General features: G+C 41.3%; 1 long non-coding RNA gene across 1 annotated transcript in view; it reads left to right on the forward strand.

Moving 5' to 3' along the window:
* The first annotated feature begins 1,347 nt into the window (after positions 1-1,347).
* The window catches only part of LOC111467996, a 13,083-nt gene continuing 4,174 nt past the window's right edge, over positions 1,348-10,256 (forward strand). Inside the window, exon 1 of the long non-coding RNA XR_002714682.1 lies at positions 1,348-1,561. This is a non-coding gene — a long non-coding RNA (uncharacterized LOC111467996). The remainder of the gene's footprint in view (positions 1,562-10,256) is intronic.

The raw sequence follows: 10,256 nt of genomic DNA on the forward strand, positions 1-10,256 counted from the left end.
ACCGCCAAAGAATTGATTAAAGAACGAAAGTGGCCTGTACACAATTACTCAGATTTACATGTAGAAACAGATTTATGTGAAGAAAGATGTCATAGGAGCAAATCAGGTAAGTCGCCTTACTATCGACATGGTTAGATTTGATGTTGTGTCAATACGTTCCCCGTGGTTTTGCACGTGCCATATATTTGATATATGTGAATTGTTTATGAAACGATATGACTATAATATGATATGCATACGTTACGGTATGTGAATGGTTAGAAATTGGAATAAAACATTATTTATAAAAATGTGGAAAACTTGGACGGTTACATTACCCAATATACAATAGCTCAACTTAGCACTTCATTGGTACAAATAGTAACTCTTTTTTTAGTCATCTTATCTTTATAATTTCTCTCATTTAAACCGTGTCTCGTTTTATTCATATACCTCCTCTTTATTCGGGTGTAACAAAAATATTTTCCACAAACAAATTTAAGAATTTATATTATGAATGCTGGATTACCACAAAGTCATTTCTTATCAATTAAAATTAGAATATTCTTAAATTTTTATATTTTAAATACTAATAATAATAAAGTTCCCTATGGAATAAGATAAAGTTGAGAAAGAGCCATCCATCTTATGAATCAATGGCTGACATTTGTTTTTCCATCTTATGATTCTTATAAATAAATACTATCAAGAAAAAGAATCAAGAATAAAATGGGTGGTCGACAATGCCGGTTTATGCTTTCCCTATAAATTCTGAAGTTGGGGCAATAGTTTGGAATAAGAGTCAAGCAAGGGAGAGCTCCCAATCGTAGGCAATAAGCGTTTAGATTTTGGGTCTTCTACTCTCGGGTTTCTTCCAAATTTGAGAGCAATTCTCAACCATTTCCTTTCAAACTTGTTCCTCTAGTTTCTAAACAATATTACCCACAAGTGTTATGAAGGAATAGGGTTCGGCAAGTGCCTAGAAACCATTCCCCCAATCCAATCCGCCATTAAAGAGCTTCAAGGAAAACTCAAAATTCAAATCAGAGGATACACAAAATTCGTTGAGCAAGAACAATCTCAATAAGTTTCTGTACCTTCAAGGAATGTTTTCATTGAAGACCACGAAGAGAAATAACCTTAGAAACGATTCCAATTGAAGAAAATTCATTTCGTGTTCAAATTGTGGGTAAGTGTCAAATTCCTATCTATGACCTCTTTTCCTTCAAATAAAGGATTCCTTTAGCTTAAGAGGAAAAAAATGAGTAACTTTGATGAAGGAATCAAGAGCTGAAAAAACGTCTAAGAACAAGATACCTAAGAGATTGAAAATCGGAGGTGTCATGTAACTGTCAGACTGAGAGTGATTTCTCAAATTAAGGTCCCACACTCAAAGTTGTTCCTCGAAACCAATTTCTTAAGCTTGAGGAAAGAATAAGGAAGAAGTTCCATGAAGAAATCGAGCCTTGAAAACCCTTAGAATCGACTACCCAATAAGAAATCATTTGTTTTTACTCCAGCGAGAAATTATATTTTGGACGAACTTTGGAAGCGAATATCTAAGGCTACGATCCACGAAAAGGTATAAAATCAATCCATAGCTCTTCCTTGTAATACCCTCTTTAAGTTTCATGAAGAACTCGAGGGGAGAAACGGCGTGATCGGAGCTGGGGAGGGCGAGTTTCAAACGGCGGTGCGAAAGATTACGCACGTCGAGAAACGGCGTGATCGGAGCTGGGGAGGGCGAGTTTCAAACGGCGGTGCGAAAGATTACGCACGTCTTCTTCCCACCGGGAGGAAGAAGACGATGACGTGGCCGGTTCAATTGAACCGGCCATGTCAACCAAAAACTTGACCCCTCGATTTTTCTAAAATTTAACCCTCTTCTAGAATGGTTCTCAAAAAAATCTTTATGGTTCCAGAAACTAGACACAATAAGAAGTCTGTGAAAGAAAATTGAAGGTAATTCAGGTATCGGAAGATCATGAACAGAGGTCCCGAACGTCGACAACGCGGTAAATAGCCACCTTGCACTTTTTCGTTAAGAAATACTGGTAGGAATCGCTTGGATTTCCATATGAACCCTAAAACAAGTATGAATTTCGGATATATGAAAGAAAAGCTCAAAGAACCATGAGTTAAGGCCCTAAATCGATCAAAATACTCGGGAATTAGGGAAGTTAAAATAAGTGACTAGATGAACTCTGCTCTAATAGCCCAAAAAAAAAAAAATCATAAATAATGAAATAAATAAAGAAATAAAGAAATAAAAATAATTATAAAAAAAATGAAAATGGCCTTTATGGAGTTGAGATTCATGGGAGATTTAAGTGATGATAGATTTGAACAATAAGGTATATATTAAATCTTCGTTTTCTTTTATCCTATTCTTTTTAGTTTTTTTTAAGAAATCATAGCCAATTATAGTTAGATTTTCATTGTTTAGTTTTGAGTTAGAAACTAAATGTTAGTCATTTATACGAATTCTAGTAAATCACGTTATATTAGTAATATTAGATTAAATTTATATCCGTAGCAAATGAATAGATTAAAAATAAAATGACCAAGAAAATTTGTGAACAAAAGGAAACACCAAGATAAGGAAAGATTTGGAAATAGGGATCTACTATAAATTTGGAATACATGAGAACAAAATTAGAAGGCAACAGAGTAAATACCCATTAAAAAAAAAAAGGAAGATTTTGTAATTAAAACATAAACTAAATAAAAAAGCATAAACTAAATACAGAAAAAAGTAAATATAAGAGTAGTCCCAAGTAATAATTTTATAGTATTCAAACTTGAAATTGATGTCATGGGCTCAAATAGGTTTACTGATTTCAAAGGACATAATCGAACTTTCATTAAGGATATATTCGTGACAACAACTTAAGTTAACCAGGTAAGCGGCCTTACTATCGGCATGGTTATATTTGATGTTCACACGTGCCTGTGGTTCTGCACGTGTCATATATACTCATATGTGTGAATTATCTGTGAATCAATATGCTTATATTATGTTTATGTTATGCTATAATATGTGAATTGTATGATAATATTTATGGTGTGATGTGTTTAATGATATGTTTGATATATGATACGAGAAGGATGCACTAAATGTAATGTAACGATAGAAGTAAGATGTATTCACGAAACATTAAGGTTAGGTTATGCCTCGAAGTGCTATGGATAAGAGAGATTGATAAAATAATATGGTTAGGATATGGGTAGAAAGAACTCCCTAAGAATCTATGACCTTCTAGAACAACTTACGCTAAGATGGGTTCATATGATTACAAATGAAAGTTACAACTTATGCCCCAAGAAATTATGAACCTTAGAAACTTACAAGATTGAGGACCAAGAACAACACCACACAAGCTTTACAACTACCCAAGTAAGAAGAATGCTAGGTACCACTCAAGGACGAGGGACCAAGGTCCCCAAACTAAAAAACACAAGAATGCTAGGTAATACTCTAACCATGCCCAAAGTGACCTATGACCTCGCATTAAGCGGTGCTTTCTAAGGCCCAAGAATTCCTCTTCTAGGTGGGATGACCTACACCATGTTTCCTTTGCAGGATGTCATGTTTGGCCTCAAGTTTCCCTCAAGGGTGCTGATAGAAAGGGACTAACAAGACTCGATGCTACCGGTGCATGAGGTAATCTGTGCAAGAACGAATGGACTACGGTCATTCAAAATACTTTGGGACACACCAATGAGGAGGAGGTGTCGCCTACAGTTTGATGCCCGAGCATCAAGCCTATACACCTAAGCAACCAAACCACCACTCATGCGCCGTACGCTAAAACAATCTTGGACGACGATCGACTATTCACACCTACCGCAAGCGGGGGTTCAAAATCATCATTCGAAGCCGAGCCCAAAACGTCGTGCGCGGTCAAGCCATCAACCATCCTAAAGACAGCCCAAGTTAAGAGGCAACATCGCAACAGTCAGTGCAAAGCGAGGCTCATGTCGCACGCCCAAAGGCACTTGATACTGCCTCACCATGCAAGTTATGCCAACACGCCCCCTTCAAAACATAGGGCTGGCCCAAGGATGGCCCAATGGCGTCACCACAACGTCACACGCTCAACGAGGTTCATGTTGGACGCCCGAAGGTACCCAACTCCACCCCACCTTGCATGCTTTGTGTCGTACCAACCATCAACCATCCTCAAGTCAGCCCAAGTTAAAAGGCCACATTCCATGCTCAACAAGTCTCATGTCGCACGCCCAAAGTCATTTGACACCGCCCCACCAAGCATGTTATGCCACCACACAGCCTTCAAAACATAGGGCTAGCCTAAGGAAGGGAGGCATACCACAACAACGTCCCACACTCAACGAGGTTTATGCCGCACGCCTGAAGGCACCCAGCTCCACCCCACCTTGCATGTTTCATCATCATACCAGCAGCCATCCATAGTCCAAACACTAGAGATTCCCAGTTACAAGGCAACAATGCAACATTCCGTGCTCAACGAGGCTCATGTCGCACGCCCAAAGGCACCCGATTCCAACCAGTCGAACATGTTCTGGCACCACACGCCTTCAAAACATAGGGCTGGCCCAAGGCTAGCCGAGCATCACCACAACGTCACACACTCAACGAGGTTCATGCCGCACGCCCAAAGGCACCCGACACCACCCCACCTTGCATGTTTCATCATCGTACCATCCATCAACCATCCTCAAGCCAGCCCAAGTTAGAAGGCAACATCGCAACATTCCATTCTCAACAAGGCTCATGTTGCACGCCCAAAGGCGCACCCGACACTACCTCACTGTGCAAGTTTCGCCACCGCACCACTGTCATCAACCGCCCTCGTCCGCCAACCACCACCCCCACACCCCAAGCATATGCCCACGTGCGGCACATAGTGCTTGGGGCGTGGGGGTGGCAGAAGATATAGGGGGTACCCTCGTGCCCAGCCCATGCAAACTAGTCACCCCCCTATATAGTACATTTTGAGGCATTTTTGGTTTGCCAAGCCTAGATACGATTTTTCTAAGCCGTCATACGGCCAAATATATCAAGTTTTTGAATGTTTTTTTTCCATGAACTCAATTGATTCATGAATTGGTTATTCTAATGGATCTATAAATAAGTTTCATAATTTTTCAACCAACTAATTTTTTTGAATGAATTTTTAAATATTAAATAATAAGAAATTAGAAAAAATAGCTAGAGTTGTAAAAAAAAATCTGAAATTTTGTGGAAATCATGTTTTCATGTTTCTTAGCTCCTAGAAAAAAATTACAACAAACCGATCACTCCACATGTACTTTCACAATTAATGGGTGATGGATAGGGCGCGGGCACTGGCACGCGCACAGCAGAACGCTGGCGGGGCCAAGACAGGGCGCGCGGGAGCACGCTGGCGGTGGGGCGCGCGTGCGCGTTAGCACACTGGCGGGGCGGGGCAAGGCACACGCGAGGGGAAGGGCGGGGCTGGCGAGCGCGCGGGAACGTTCTAACACTGCCCCACCGTGCGCGTTCCGCCACGGCACCACCGCCGTCAACCGCCCTCAACCTCCGACGACCACCTCGATGACCCAAGCATATGCCCATGTGCGGCGCATATTGCTTGGGGCATGGGGGTGGCGGAAGATATAGGGGGTACCCCCGTGCCCAGCCCATGCAGACTAGTCAACCCCATATATAGTACATTTTGAGGCATTTTTGGTCTGCCAGGCCTAGATACGATTTTTCTGAGCCGTCATACGGTCAAATATCTCAAGTTTTAGATTCTTGTTTTCCATGAACTCGATTGATTCATTAATGGGACGTTCTAATTGATCTATAAATCAAGTTTCATAATTTTTCAACCAACCAATTTTTTTTAATGAGTTTTTAAATATTAAGTAATAGGAAATTAGAAAAAATAGCTAGAGTTGTCAAAAAAAATCTGAAATTGTGTGAGAATCATTTTTTCATGTTGCTTAGCTCCCAAGAAAAAAATTACAACAAACCGACCACCCCACATGTACTTTCACAATTAATGGGTGATGGTTGTAAAAACAAGCCCAATTTTGCTCCAATTATCAAACCAGCTCGTCTATGCGAAAGAGTCCTTTTGAAATGTTAAGTGGACGACAACCGGCCTTACCCCATATTATTGATCATCCTTATGCAGGGAAAAACCCTCAAGCTCACAACTTCACAAGATAATGGAAGCAGACAACAGATATAGCCCGGGCATATTTAGAGAAGGCTTCCAAGCATATGAAAAAGTGGGCAAACAAGAAGCGTCGCCCCCTTCAATTAATAAGAACCAGAACCGATCAGATTTCGCAGCTGAAAGAACCAGAGACTAGTTCGAAAATATGAAGGCCCGGTTGAAGTCCTTAAAAAGATCGGGACTACCTCCTACCGAGTTGCACTACCCGCATGGATGAAAATCCACCCAATAATTCATGTGAGCAACTTGAAGCCATACCACCCTGACCCAGACGATGACCAACGAAATGAAATCACAAGACTGCCGACAGGGTTAGGAAGATAGGAAAACCTGTACGGACGATTCATGAATTCCTTGTCAAATGGAAGAATCTCCCTACAGAGGAAACCAGCTGGGAAAGCGCCGAAGATCTGAACTCTGCCGCCACCCACATCGAAAGGTTTGAAAGTAGTCGGTTGATAGGGACGTCAACCAATTAAGTGGAGGAGGATGTCACAGTCATGCTCGTCTAGGGCGTGTTGCCCATGGCCGCATGCCCATAGCAAGCCAAACCCTTGTCACGTCTTTTCATTCTAGTGTATTTACTTTTGTAGTTCTAGGGCGTATGACGCCTCAAAAATATCATGTCTAGGCCTGCCAGACATGAAATGCCTCATAATGTACTATAGGGGATATGACTAGTTGTTAACTTCTCCCTACCCAAGGTTATATATGCTAAATCGTTGCTATCTCTCTCTTGCATGCTTATATAACGTCTCTTTCAAAAATCTCTCTTTCTAAAATCTCTTGTGATAAGGTTCTCCTTCCTCTAAATGATAAGGTTTAGTGGACTTCTCCTTCCTCTAAATGATAAGGTTCAGTGGACTTCTCGCGACGTCGTAGGTAGCGAACCGCCCATGTCGCCACGATCTGAACACTTCATCGGACCATTCAATCGGTAGGAGCGACGGGCGGTGTGTACAAAGGGCAGGGACATAGTCAACTCGAGCTAATGACTCACGCTTACTAGGAATTCCTCGTTGAAGACCAACAATTGCAATGATCTATCCCCATCACGATGAAATTTCAAAGATTACCCGGGCCTATTGGCCAAGGCTATAGACTCGTTGAATACATCAGTGTAGCGCGCGTGCGGCCCAGAACATCTAAGGGCATCACAGACCTGTTATTGCCTCAAACATCCTTGGCCTAAGCGGCCATAGTCCCTCTAAGAAGCTGGCCGCGGAGGGATTCCTCCGCATAGCTAGTTAGCAGGTTGAGGTCTCGTTTGTTAATGGAATTAACAAGACAAATCCCTTCACCAACTAAGAACGACCATGCACCACCACCCATAGAATCAAGAAAGATCTCTCAGTCTGTCAATCCTTACTATGTCTGGACCTGGTAAGTTTCCCCGTGTTGAGTCAAATTAAGCCGCAGGCTCCACTCCTGGTGGTGTCCTTCCGTCAATTCCTTTAAGTTTCAGCCTTGCGACCATACTCCCCCCGGAACCCAAAGACTTTGATTTCTCATAAGGTGCTGGCGGAGTCCTTAAAGCAACATCTGCCAATCCTTGGTCGACATCGTTTATGGTTGAGACTAGGACGGTATCTGATCGTCTTCGAGCCCCTAACTTTCGTTCTTGATTAATGAAAACATCCTTGGCAAATGATTTCACAGTTGTTCGTCTTTCATAAATTCAAGAATTTCACCTCTGACTATGAAATACGAATGCCCCCGGCTGTCCCTGTTAATCATTACTCCGATCCCGAAGTCCAACAGAATAGGATCGAAATCCTATGATGTTATCCCATGCTAATATATACAAAGCGTAGGCTTGCTTTGAGCACTCTAATTTCTACAAAGTAACAGCGCTGGAGGCACGACCCGACCAGTTAAGGCCAGGAGCGCATCGCCGACAGAAGGGATGAGCCAATCGGTGCTCACCATAGGCGGACCGATCGACCCAACCCAAGGTCCAACTACGATCGACCCAGACTTGCGATTGCAACCCAAAAACCCGTGCCTTGAATCCACGACCCGCGCCTCGGCCTGACTTCGGCTAGCACATGCAGCTGCTCCTGGTTGCACCACGTGTAAGCATCTGGCACAAAACTCTCTTCGGCTCCGACAATAGCTTCTCGACTCCGGCAGCTTATTTGGCTCGTAAAACCTATTTCCGACCTGTTCGACACTTTCATCGAGTCTAGTGAAAATGGTGTATCTTGATCGAAGGCAGTTAGAGAATTTAATGAGGTGGAAGGCTGAGGCACAACTTGACGAACTACAGTGCAAGAGCTGTATGAGAGAGAGATAGAGGGACGGTGGTAGGGCCGAGCAACACCGAGCAATAAGTAACTAACCCCAACTTGCTCTTAGATTTCAAATGGTTTGACATGAAATGAGCTACTCTTTCTACCAAACCTTAAAACACCTCTTCTTTTATCTACTGTGTGTTGTTTATATCATTCTCCTAATCTTTTGGATAGCGTTACTCGTAACTTGTACTAACAAAATGCTTAATAATTTGCGTTTTACTACCTCATCTTAGTAAGTAAAGATTCTGCACCTTTTTTGCCATGTCGATGATTGCCTGATAGCTATTATTATATGAGCATTCCATGAACGACAAGTTGAAGGTCCAACTACCAAGAAAATCCAACATACAAACGCTTTGCATATCTTCTAAGATCTTGTTCAAACATTTTGTTTGGTCATCCATCTATGAGTAAAAGGTTGTGCTAAACTTTAGTACACCTTAAAACTTAAAACTTCGCAAAAGATGAACATGAAACGAGGATCTCATTCCAATACAATAGAAATAGAATCTGATGTCTCACATTGGCTGGGGAGGAGAAAAAAACACCATTTATAAGGGTGTGGAAACCTTTCCCTAGCATACGCGTTTTAAAGTCTTAAGGAGAAGCCCTAAAGGAAAAGCCCAAAGAGGACAAAATCTGCTAGCAGTAGATCTAGACTGTTACATAGAAATCCATATAATCTAACAACTTAACTTCTACAACTTATCTAAAGGTTGTCTTTTAGATTCATTTACATACTTAAATCATAAGATTAACCATTCAAGGCCTTTAGTCATTACGTTGTACCTGTAGGTTCTAAACTCAATCCAAACTTCTTGAAATCTTAGTGTGCATTGAAGCTAAGTTGAGACATACACAAAGTTCGAGAGAACGATGCAATACAATTATCGAAGACAAGCTTGAAGAGAGCCATGTAGGACCTCGAGCCAAAACCTCAGAAGTTAGGATCTTAAAATTCTAGTGTGCATTGAAGCTAAGTTGAGGCATACACAAAGTTCGAGAGAACGATGCGACACAATTATCGAAGACAAGCTTGAAGAGAGCCATGTAGGACCTCGAGCCAAAACCAGAACGATGCGACACAATTATCGAAGACAAGCTTGAAGAGAGCCATGTAGGACCTCGAGCCAAAACCGCAGAAGTTAGGATCTTGAAATCCTAGTGTACATTGAAGCTAAGTTGAGGCATACACAAAGTTCGAGAGAACGATGCGACATAATTATCGAAGACAAGCTTGAAGAGAGCCATGTAGGACCTCGAGCCAAAACCTCAGAAGTTAAGGATCTTGAAATCTTAGTGTGCATTGAAGCTATGTTGAGGCATACACAAAGTTCGAGAGAACGATGCGACACAATTATCGAAGACAAGCTTGAAGAGAGCCATGTAGGACGTCGAGCCAAAACCTCAGAAGTTAGGATTTCAATATGAGTTTCGACATGCCACTTGGGAATTAAGCAACTTGATATACAAAATATAATTTACTCCATTTTATACCGGTTTTTCATTGCTATATAAAATAATTTTTTTTTTTTTTCAAAATATAATTTACTCCATTTTATACCGGTTTTTCATTGCTATATAAAATAATTTTTTTTTTTTTTGCTCGACAATGTTTTTTTTAATATAACTTAATCACTGCGAAATTAAAATATCTTATGCTTAATGGACTCACTATACAACAAGTAACTGAAGCAGCCACAAGCACTCGCAATTAGGTGGTCTTACTAGTAAGTAGACATCATGTCATCACATATAACGAACGTGGAAATTAGGTGGTCTTACTTTT

The sequence above is a fragment of the Cucurbita maxima genome, unplaced genomic scaffold (genome assembly GCF_002738345.1).
Source record: "Cucurbita maxima cultivar Rimu unplaced genomic scaffold, Cmax_1.0 Cma_Scf00035, whole genome shotgun sequence".
NCBI lineage: Eukaryota > Viridiplantae > Streptophyta > Magnoliopsida > Cucurbitales > Cucurbitaceae > Cucurbita > Cucurbita maxima.